The following is a 12,703-nucleotide window of genomic DNA, read 5'->3' as shown; positions in this document are numbered from 1 at the left end:
TCATAAATGGGTTTGCTTTTTGTAAACTGTCGGTGTAATTCTATTATACACATGCAGTATTAGGATCTCATGAACAATTATTATTACATAGAGACCAACATACCTCTTTATTATTTCCCATGCTTCTCACTTTCTCAAAAAAATTTAGAAATAATATCCTTTTTTTACCTTAAATAATTTGATTTGAGCATACGATTTATTAGCATATCATTGGTATAGACTGACTATTGCATAAAGGAATTGTGTTTGATAATATAAAAATATGAATATAATAAAGTCTCAAATCAATATTGCTTCACTTGTACAACTTTAGCACCATATGGCATCTTCAATGGCTAACATGCAACCCACCTATAAATAATGTTTCAATTTGAAGTCTCATCTTCCTCTCTTTAACTCTCGTTCTCATAGTTGAATTTTTCCCACAGAAGGGGGGGGGGCAATTTGAGGACATCAAATGGTTACTCAAAGGTGGATAATGAAGACCCAGAGGAGATATTCCATCTACAAACTCAATTCTTAATTTATAAAGCGCAGGAGCAAGCAGGTTGTAGAATAAAACCAACATCATTTTTTTTTTATTTTTAATATATGTATTTTAAAATTTATGTATTTTTTGTATATATATAATTTTCAGAAAATTAAATATTTTTATTTTATAAAAAATTGTATTATTTTTGAAATTTTTAGAATGAAGACTAAATTGATAGAATATATAAATTTAGAGCCAAATTTATTAAATTTTCTTAACAAAAGTGTGGAGAGAGGTATTGGCCTCTCCCAAAATGGTAAACCACCCATTTAGCCCCTTAAAAATTTGTTAAGTTGCAAATTAGTATAATACTAAAATTGTATTTTAACTCCGTCAAAAATTTATAGTTCATTTGTGACCTCCTTAAAGTAATTTCTGATTTCACTCCTGTCATCATTCTATATCAAAAATTTTTTAAGTTGAATGACCAAAAAAAAATACATTAATAATTAGATCACTACTACTAGTATACTTTAGCATAATGTAATTCATATTGTACATAACTGATTTTAGAACAGGATGCAAGTTGCGGCCTCCCTTTTAGCTTTCACCTTAAAAAAATCACTTCCAACAACGATATAAATTTATTTTAATTTTACAAATTTTTATTTATTTTTATATGAATAATATTCAATGATCCAACCAGGTGGTTTTGTTTATTTTATTTGCGTGCGCAAGGTGAAGAGGTGCATGCACCCACAAAGGATTTTAAAGGTTTGATAGAGACCATAGCTAAACCTATCCATGGATCCAACAGAGAGGGGTCTTTTACATTAAAGTTTGTTTTTAACTAGGCCTGATTCATCTTTTCAAGTTAATTATTCATTTAATATTAATATACATATATTTTAAAATTAAATTTAATTAAAAAATATTTTATAATTAATGAAGAATAATTGGAACTGATCCGAAATCAAAAAATCTTGAACCAATTGTAAAAGTCCGGCAACAACCACAAAATCTTTATTTTTCCTTTAATCCAAAGATAATATATACACACATTTTACTACTGATTTTATGAATTTTGAGACTCAAAAGTAAAAAAAGTATTTCATTTTAAGGGTCAAACCCCTAACATGTAATATCATCCCTCATAATGTGTGATTCATTTTTGTACGTTATTGAGTGGAAAGTCAAGTTCAAATGCTCAATTTTATTGGTAATATTCCAACTTTTATACTCCTTAGAATACGAATGAGTAGTCAGACAATTGAATCACTCCATGTCAGGAGGAGAAAGCAGCAGCCTTAGCCCCTAGTTAAATGGAATAACATTATTCAATTTAAGACAAAATTATATTTTTGACCAACCAATAAATTAATTTAAGTTATTTCAACAAAAAAACTTTTTTATCCCAGCTGCCTTAAATAAAATTCTTGTTTCACCCCTGCATGTTCGCCATAACTTCCAATATACATACACATACTAAAATTATATTCATGAATGAAAATGTATTTTTTGAAGCACAAATTTTACAAATTTAATGTCATATTGAGCTTACAGCGTGTTTGGTTCATCGGAATAAAGCAGTGAAGCGAAGGTTTTGCTGGAATGAGGTATTCCTCCCTTGTTACATGCCAGGCTGTAATAGCGATTCTGTGAGGGGACATCGAATAACAAAAGAAATGTTATGTACAATTTTATCTCACTTAAAACTGTAGGCAAACCCAATAGAAAGCTATGGAGGAATTAGAAAGAAAAGACCACAACTCGCTGAAAAAAATTAATACAAGAAAACCTTTAAAAGGCCATAAAAATCAACATCTTCCTCAAACACAAACATGCAATCATCTAAAAAATAACAAGGGACATTGAAGTGAAAACTTAAAAATACCATTAAAATCAGAATCTTCCTCGAACACAAACATGCAATCATCTAAACACGGTTGATGATCTCCAGTAGAGACATAAAAGTGAAAACTCGAGACATTTGGACCCGGCAAGTTTCTGGGACGGGCTTCGTCTCGGGCGTATTATATGCAGAGGCAGTTGCAGCAACGTTTTGATAGCTGCAGTTATGTTGGTAAACATGCTCTGCAAATTTTGGGTGTTTCTCAATGCAATTTTCCTTCTCTCTTTAGCTTTGATTGCTTGTGGTTTGACTTGTATCTTGAAGTTCTTTCAACTTAAAAATGATAACTTTAGCCTGTTATTGCTTGGTGGATTGTTTGTAATTGTAGCTTTCGTTGAATGAGGAGGAAAAAAATTGCAGACATCAAGGTTGGGTTTTGGTTGTAGAAAGTTGAGCTTCAAATCGTTATAGAGGAAAAGCAAATCTCTTAAGGATTGGAAATATGTTTAAATCTTTGATAACTTTGATTTGGGTTTGTAAAAATTTCTAATATTGTTATCATATGGAGTAATTTGAAGAAGAGAAGAAATGGATATGGAGTATGGACCCATTAAACCCTGTATAAATGTTTCATATCTATCTTTTTTTAATATAGATTAAACAAAGAATAGTAGTTGGATTAAATGGGAAGGGTTAGGATAAAATAAATAAAAGAATAATTTATATTAGCCATTTTGAACTTTTTTTTTATGATTTTTATACTTTTATAAATATATATATATATTTGTCATTTTGATTTTTTAATATTTATAAAAAAATATAATTTAATTTATTAAAAAACATATTTATCATTTAAAATTTTATATTACATATTTATTTCTATCAACCAAACACATAAATATTATTACCGTATTTATTTCATTCTATTTAATGAAGCCAATACCATACTTAATTCAATTTTGTTACAGCGTATTATTATAACCCTATTTCATTGGGGTAAGCCGAATAGCATTATTGTTGGGTTGGTAACGCAAAAGCAAAAATGAATGGTGCTGCTTTGCTCTCCAAATGGCGGACAACAAGATATAAGGAAAAACCATATAATAATAATTAATCAAATATAGAAAATTTTCTTATGACATTTGGGATCAATATTTACCGAAGAAGTAATAAATACAATTTATTTTCTAGAACAAGTAAAATATTTAAAAAAAAAACAAATTAACATTAGTATTTTTAAAAATTAATAAATAACTTTAAAATTATAAACATTTCTTCCGACTTAAAATTGACAAATTTATAACAACCAATTTGTTTTAGAAAAATACCAAGATTATTACATTATTAAATATCAATTTATTCAATCTTTGGAGGTACCAACATTTTCAACCATCTAAATGCCTTATATTCAGCATTTTTATCTTTTAAGTTTCAATATAAGTTTTTATATAAATGGTTTTATACAAATTAATGCATGTAAAAAAGCCAACTAATATTTACTTTATGAATTTTTTATAAATTATTAAAAAATTATATCTGATAAGATTTGACCCTAAAACATAATAATTTTTAAACTTTTAATTTATCATTTCAACTTTTTATATAAACTTTTAATAAATATATTTATTACATAAATTTTTATTTACTCACATTGTGAGTGTGTCACAAGAGATTGATTTCTCAATAATAGTAGGCGACAACAATAGTTTCTCTTGTTTTCTAACTTTGACATTGGGAATGTTGAAATGGTCAATTTAGTTATTGGTTAAATCCAAATTTAATTACTGAAATTGTTAATCAAATTGTAGTTTTGGTAAAATAATTAACAGAATCAAACTAATTTAAGCTAATTTGGTTAGTCTCTATTCAACTTAAGCCTACACCAATTTCAAATCCCTTTTTTAATGCATAATTTAGAATCCAATGTATAATAACTATCCTCTATAACAACTAAATTTGTTATACAACTTATTTTTTATATTTTATTTTTATCTTCTATAACAGAAACAATTATAAAATATGAAGTACACTTTGTATTAAATTAGCTCCCTACAATAGCCTATTGCCTCAAAATTTATTAAAATAATTATCTCAAATATAATTTGAATCTCAAATGTTGTTAGAGGTGTATAATAGCCACCTCTTTATAACATAAAAGATTTTAGTACGTAAATAAGATTATTATAAAGAGAGTTGATTGTATTATCTTAAAAGATGACTATTTAGAACACTAGCGGGGAATTTTCTAACTCTGTTTAAGAAACTACCATCGGACTCATTTATTATTTATTATTTTTCTAAATATAATCAAATAATTTAAACAAAATGAAGACAATTTTTCTAAAATTGTATTAAAAATAATTAAATTCTTTTATCAAATTTTATGATATTTAATTAATTTCTAATATTTTTTTATAAATTATTTTACCAATAAGCCTATATATTATAATGACTTCTTTGCAACATATAAAATTATATTGTTATATATTTAATATTGATTTAAATAAACAAATGCCACAAAAAAACTTATGACATATCACGACGAGTGTATACAGAAAGTCACAGAAAAACAATTATATAGTTGAAGTTTTTAGGGGTCACGGAAAGATGCTGAAAACATCATCAAAAGATTTAACATTGGTGAGATTCCAAACGTCACAAAAATCTTCAAAAGCGTCACGAATTGGTCACTCTTCCGTGATGTTTTAGAATGTCATGACTATTATACAAAAATGTCACTAAAAGTGCACTCTTCTATAACATTTATCTTTACTAATTTTTTTCGAAAACGTCATTGAACTATAATTTACCGTGACACGTACTAAAAATGTCATTGAAAGTCAAATTTTTTGTGATGTCTTTAAAAACTCACAAAAATGAAACACCCCAAAACCCAGTTGAAAAGTTTTGACTAGATTCCGTAGGTTACATTGGCCATCGAAATGGCCCAGACAAAATACTGTTCAAATTACTAAACTCCTTGTCAAAAATCATTTTCTCCTTAAGCTTAATAAAATTCGATTAAAACTTATTTTACGCTTCGAAAACAGTGAGTAAATTTTCGACAAGATTAAAGTAAAACCAATTTGATGTCTCTTGTTTGGTTTGCAAACACTTCAAGTTTTGCTAATTAGAAATCGAAATTTCAAAATTTCTGTAGCAGTGGAAAATCTGTCTTTTACTTTTTAACAGAAAACCATAAATTATCACTAAAAAAACGTACTTGGAAACTACGATTTTAGTTCGGAGACCAAAAAATCAAAGCTTGATGAAAGTCCAAAGGAAAATTTCATACCATTGTTCATATAAACTTATTACAATCCCAAATAAAAACCATTAATTATATCTTATGAAAACTTATTAAAAATCAAATCAAGATGAGAAAAATCCTGAGACCTCTGATTCGCTGAGTCCTACGCCTAAGCTTATGGATTATTTGAAAAGGAAAACTAAGGGAGTGAGCTACAAAAGCTCAGCATAATTCTAAAATAAACGTAATCACCCAGAGTCAAACAATTAACTAAATATTTACAAAATAACTTAATCGAATCGTTAACAGAAATCATATCAGATTGGCATATCGCATTTTTATAACACTTGACGGATAAGCTAAAACGAATACACATAGAACTACTCAAACTCGCAATAACTAAGATCAACACAATTTCAGATATCACATCAAATTTTAACGCATTACTTTATGTTGTCCTCATACAAACATGCAAATCACGTTCAAATGTAAAATGTCACAAAACCCCCACTTATCCAGCCTCTACACACCATCTCCAACCAATCGCCGCACACCAAAAATAGGGTTTTTCTAACCCTTCCATCCTCTACACACACTATTGGGATATGGTGGACCCATCCAACCAATTCACACCACAAAGTGGTCATTTTCCTCGTTATTGTTATATAGTCAAATTGCTAATGAAATTATAATGCAGTTTAACTGCCAAATCAAACTTTCTTCTCTTCAAAATCAAATCCCAATCCCAAATACAGATGCAAACCATATCAATTTGCACATAGATTTACAGAATCGACATACTCATGTTAAGTTTTCATATCAAATAACCATATTTGCAAATCAATTAGGTTAACAGAAATAGAATCAGACAAGTTCATATTCAGTTTTTGATAACTCGCATCATACTCATGTTCAATACAAGTTGAAAGAATCTACAGTTTGCAAAATTCCTGACTTCCACATCCAACCAATCACAACTAATTTAACGAATCATAATAACTATTACACAAACAACCAAAATTATTCATATATATTTAAACGCATAACATATTTCCAATATGTATGAATATTGAGCTAAACTTTACGAAAATTTATGAATAAATTACTCTAACAATACCTCGCCAACCGTAACATACATCAATGTTCCAAACACCTCTACAAAAGCTTATACGAGCAAGGGATCACTCAGGGACTGAAGCGGAACAATTTGGAAAAAGGTGAAAAATCTGCAAAAATGAAACCATGCGACAGTGTTAAAAGGTCCAAACCATTTGACAGGAATACACGATCGTGTGGCTAAGGGACACACCCATGTGACAGAGATACACGGTCGCGTGGCTGAATGACACGCCCGTATGACTGGGATACAATGTCGTATGGCCAGATCGTGTAACTCTCTATGCCCATATGACAAAATTACACATTCTAAGGAGCAGGGAAGACACGACCGTGTAACTGAATGACACGCCCGTGTGACAGTGATGCATGATTGCGTGGTTGAGACACACACCCATATGCAATCATTAAAATCCCAACAGAGGTCACACAGTCGTGTTACCAGCCCGTGTGGCACACCCTAGGCCGTGTGACTCAAAACCTTACCTAATTTCTAAGCGGCACACGATCGTGTGGATGCATGTGCGGTCGAAAACCCACCCTCAAAATTGTTTCAATATCACGAAAACTCACGAAAATAGGTACCCACTTACATATGTTTAAGGAAACACACCTGAAATACGCTTCCAAAGCACTAAGAATCAATCGATGCTCCTCAATTAAACCGATCTAAAAACTCAATTTTACAAATATACTTAATCGATATGACTTTCAATTTAAACTATGTATAAACAAATCCAAGAATCCAAAAACATCACTTACCCGTTTCAAAACCTTAATGGATGAAACTATGAACAAACGAGAGAAACTAGAAAGATGACACCAGGCTACTAAAACTTCGAGTAAGCTCACGATGAAACAAATAAGAAGAACCAAGAACAAGAAAGGTAGTGACACCAAGAAAATACAATGATCAACAGAATAAAAAAAACAGTAAAATTTGCAAAAAGAATGGAAGAGAGAAACTAACATGAAGCACAAAATGAGTGAACGTGAGAGGAGTTTCAGATTTTATGTAACGACCCGAAAGCCAGTGGTGTCGAAAATAATTATTTTAGAATTCTATTTTCCAATGATAGAGTCAATAAAAAAATATTATTTATTAATATTTACAAGGGTATTACAGTATTAAACTGAAGCTTCGTCTAATAATTTTGATTAATTGGAAAGTTAAACAAGGTACAAGTGTATTGATTTTGAAAATTGAGGTATCGAGACGTCGTTTCCATAAACAAGACCTGTAAATATTTTTATTAAATATTTATGGAGTTATATTAGGAACGAATTGAATTTCGGTTAAGTAATTCCATTAAATTAGTGTTTAATTTAAGTATAAAGACTAAATTACATAAGTGATAAAAGTATGAATTGATATTAGTTTATAAGGTGAAACATGATTAAGGGGCTTATTAAACAAATAGACCATTATATAAATGGTTATAATGATGGCCGGTGATGGTTTAGTATATATGTGTTTTATATTATAAAACTTAAGTTAAAAAAATTATATTAGTATAAAATAAAATAAAAACAAAATGAAGACAAATAACAAAGTGGGGAGAAAGAGAAGAAAAATTATTATATTCATTCTTTGCATGCCAAAATGGGGAAGGAAGAAGAAATACCATTCGGTATTTGAGCTTTAAGCTTTGAAGCTCAATTTGGTTAGTATAATTTTACCCGCTTTTTATAATTTTTATATTTTTGGGATCCCGTAACTTAATTTAGTTGACCCATGTTACAATTTTTGGTATTGTTAAATATTTATGATGTTTTCTATTTTTGAAATTAGAGTTTGAGTTGTGATTTTGATGGATTTTAAATTGATAAATGACTAACTTGTAAAGTCAATGGTTGATTTTGTACAATAGGGACTAAATTGTAAAAATTTTAGAATTTTAGGGTAAAATTGAGAAGTAGGGAGTTAAATTAGGCTTAAAGTGAAATCAGTATAAAGTTTTGGAATTAAATGGTAGATTACAAACTTGGATAGTTAAATATAATTAGTTTGTAAAATGGGTTTTAATGATTTTGATGGTAAGGATCAAATTGTGGAAATAATAAAATTGCATGGTAATTTATATGAAATTATGTTAGACATGAACTGTAGAATGGTCCTATAAAATTCGACTGTTTAAGATTTTTGTCTAAATGTGGATAAATTATGAGTTTTGGAAATTAAGGATTAAATTGCATAAAGGGGTAAATGACTGAGGATATTTTGTAAATATGTGATGAAGGAATTTATTAGCTTAAGTTTGATTAATTGAAGTGTTTAGTCGAGTTCAATAATAGAAGTTCAATTTGATCAAGAGAAAATTCAAATGGACTCAAACCGTGGAAAGACGAAGTTGGTAGAATAGACGTCTGCCTCGTTATTATAGTCGTTTTGTTTATGTAAGGTTGTATCTCTTTGACTCGAACTATTTAATTTTCATTACTTACAAACTTTGTAATATATATATATATGATAATTCTATATGAAATAGACTGTGAAAGTATAATGAAGAGTGAATTGAAATAATTGAATGATTGAGTAAATAGTTTTAAATGGTTGGTTATGGATAAATGATTTATATGTATAATTATGGGTTGTATATTGAATTGAATAAGTTGATAATGAGCAATATTGGTAAACTTGATTAGTTTAGTTATGATATGATGGAATAGAGATTATCTGATCTTATGTTGGAAGTGCAGGACTTTTATATGCAAACCATTGTCGATTTGTCCGACTAGTGCTAGGCGCAACTTTTGTCAATTTATCTGACTAGTGTTGGGCACACCATTATATTTGTTGATTTATCCGACTAGCGCTGGGTGCAACTTTCGTCAGTTTATCTGACTAGTGCTGGGCACACCATTGTATTTGTCTGTTTATCTGACTAGCAGTGGGCGCAACTTCTGTTAGTTCATCTGACTAGTATTGGGCACATTATTATAATCATCGGTATATCCGACTAGCGCTGGGCTCAAATTCTGTCAGTTTATCTGACTAGTGTTGGGCACACTCTTTATATTTGTCAGTTCATCTGACTAGCGCTAGGCGCAAAGTTTAGTTATGGTTTAGTCGCTAGGCACTGGGTGCCATTCAGTGAACGTTTTAAATCAACAAGGTATAAGTAGTTCACCATAGAAGGTTGGTGTATGAAAACTATTATGGAAGATGTATGAAAAATCTAGTTGAATGGAGTGGTAAATTCTATAAATATAACTATATATGCTATTGATTATGAAAATATGGATCATTAAATTTATTTGAGATTACTTAATATAGGATCGTTTCCTTATATGCAGGTTAGGTGCTACTTTGTGTTTAACGACTCAGCATCTAACAATCAAATCCCAGACTTAGTGTTGGTGATACTCTCTTTTTCATTTTGGCATGTACCTAGGATGATATTTTTGGGTCTTAGACTTTTAGTGCCTAGTTATGAATGGGTGTAATATGTCCTAGAAGTTGAGTATTTTAAACACGTGATTATAGGTAAGTATACATATATAAATATGGTGGATATGTGTTTGGAACTTGATTTGCAATGATTGAAATTGCTTGTGTATATGTTGAATGCTATAACTTTCAATGAAATTGGCTTTTGAGAAATGTATGGCATAACTTATTGAGTTGAGTTTTGGTTCATGAATTGTATGGATTAGATGTATAAAAGAGTAAGATTTGTACTAATTGAATGATTATTGAATTGTGGTGTCAATTAGGGCACATTGGTTAGGCACTTGAATTGTAGGTATTTGGTATGTTTGGACTTGTATGAAAGTGTTTTTGGTCATGAATTTGGTATGGTTTTAGACATGGTTTGGTTAACAAGTTAGGTGAAAATTTTACCTTGTTTTTGAAGCAATTTGTGGTACACACAGCTTAAGACATAGGCTTCCACATGGCCGTGTGTCTTAGTGTTTTTAGGTGCAGGTTTCACACGGTCTGCGACATAGCCTTGTGTCTTAAAGCAGTTAGTTACATGGTTTGAGACACGACTAACGACAAGACCGTGTGACCCAACATCAATTCTCACACGGGCCGACACACGGGCTAGGACATTACCGTGTGTCTGGACTTCAAGTGTCCATATGGCCTGGCCACACAGCCATGTGTCCCCTATTTCCATAACTTTTAAATTTTTCTCAATTTTCCTATTTTTTTACGATTTGACCCCGAAATGTTTCCAATCTATTCTTAAGGCTTCAGAGACTCGTTTTAAGGTTCATATATGTATATTAGTTTATGAATGGAATGTGATTGATTAATTGTAATCATGATTGAGTAATTATCATATGAATTGTTAAATGTTTGGAATGTTATCGTAATACTTCGTGACCCCAATCCGGCGACGGAAACGGGTTAGAGGTGTTACATTTTTGCTATTTTTTTCTCAAAATTAAAATTAAAGAAAAAAATAAAAATAATATTTAACAGAAACCAATCAGATTTTTTTATATATTTTTTAAAGAACTAAAACTAAAAGTAAACTAAAATAATTCCACTTAGCCCACACAAGGACTCGAAACTGAGACCCCAAGAAAATCTAGCGTTTAACTACTGAACCACTAGGCTCATTATTGACCCAAAAATGCAAGGAAAGACATAAGAGTCTATACAAAACCATTGACTCACTTTGTGAACCTTAATTCTTCTAACCCCAAATTCCGAAATGTTACAAAAAAAAAAGTCATGAAAAGCCAAATTTCTTATAGTGTTGTATTACAGGATCAGATTATGACATTATTCTTATATAGATGAAAAAAAAAGCTTATTACTACTTTTTCTTGTTGATTTATTAATAATCAGATGCCTTCAAGCTCATTTAGAATACCTGTATGCCTTTCATCATTGTTCCACCCCGTTCAATAAAAGTATATTATTCTCGACACTTATTTGATAACAAAAAAAAATGAATATATTAACTATAGTAATAAATAAATGTTATATTATCGTGACAGAAAATTGGAAAGGAGAGTTAACTTTTGGACGTAAAAATAGTAAGCGATACCATGTCCAGAATTAAAGGAGTAGACATCCTCCAATTTTAATGTTTTCTGGATCAGCCGCTTGGCACTTCTTTCAATAGAATGCTACCAAGACAATAAATCCCTAATTGAGGCTCCCAAATTCTTTTAGATAAGCTAGGTGTGTTAGTCACCTCAAATGTACCAGATTATAAGATTTATCGAGCATAAAAATACCCCCAATCAACCTCAATACGAATGCTCAGGTGTGCTGCTCACTTTTCACTGTAGTAGAAGATCTATCGAGGTGGTGGAAATCCTCTTCTAAATGGCCAATATTAATTTGGCCACCGCTAAACACATTCAAAACCTCTCCTAAAAACTTTTGGCAAACTCGCGGCCAATCTGTGACGTTGGCTACACTTGTACCAACAACCCCATCCGCTAGTAATCTTAGTTGCATTACCACATCCTCGAGTAAAATTTATGCACTTATTAGACGATAAATGGAATGTGTGCCATCAATTTCCATTTCTCTAACAATGCACTAAGAAATGCAGGCTTTAATTTACAACCACCAAACAAACACGACGTGTGTAGCATCTCGCATCCTTCGAGTATAGCTTTATACTGAGTGATGCTCTTTTAGTTAAATTGCGTATAAACTCCACAAAATATTATTTATAAACTTCTAATACTTACTATATAATTAATTCCATAATTAATAATAATATTAACTGAATGTGGTTTTGATCCGATCATAGCAATGGTGTTGTCATTTTCAAAACTGCAATTTTTGTTAAATTAAATTTATATGCAATTAATTAACATATTAAGTAATGAAGTTATATACAAATAATTAACATGCAAATAAATTTCTAATTAATAAAGTAATAATTTGATAGTTTAACATATTAATAAACTAACAATATAGTTTATTAATAAAATCTTTATCTTTCTAACATATGATTTACTATACAATAACAAAATAATTCAATTAATCTAATCTAACTAAACTAATTAATGAAAGTAACCTTAAATTAAATTAATC

Source organism: Gossypium hirsutum, chromosome D09 (genome assembly GCF_007990345.1).
Source record: "Gossypium hirsutum isolate 1008001.06 chromosome D09, Gossypium_hirsutum_v2.1, whole genome shotgun sequence".
Classification (NCBI taxonomy): Eukaryota; Viridiplantae; Streptophyta; class Magnoliopsida; order Malvales; family Malvaceae; genus Gossypium; species Gossypium hirsutum.
This window is presented reverse-complemented; position numbering follows the sequence as displayed.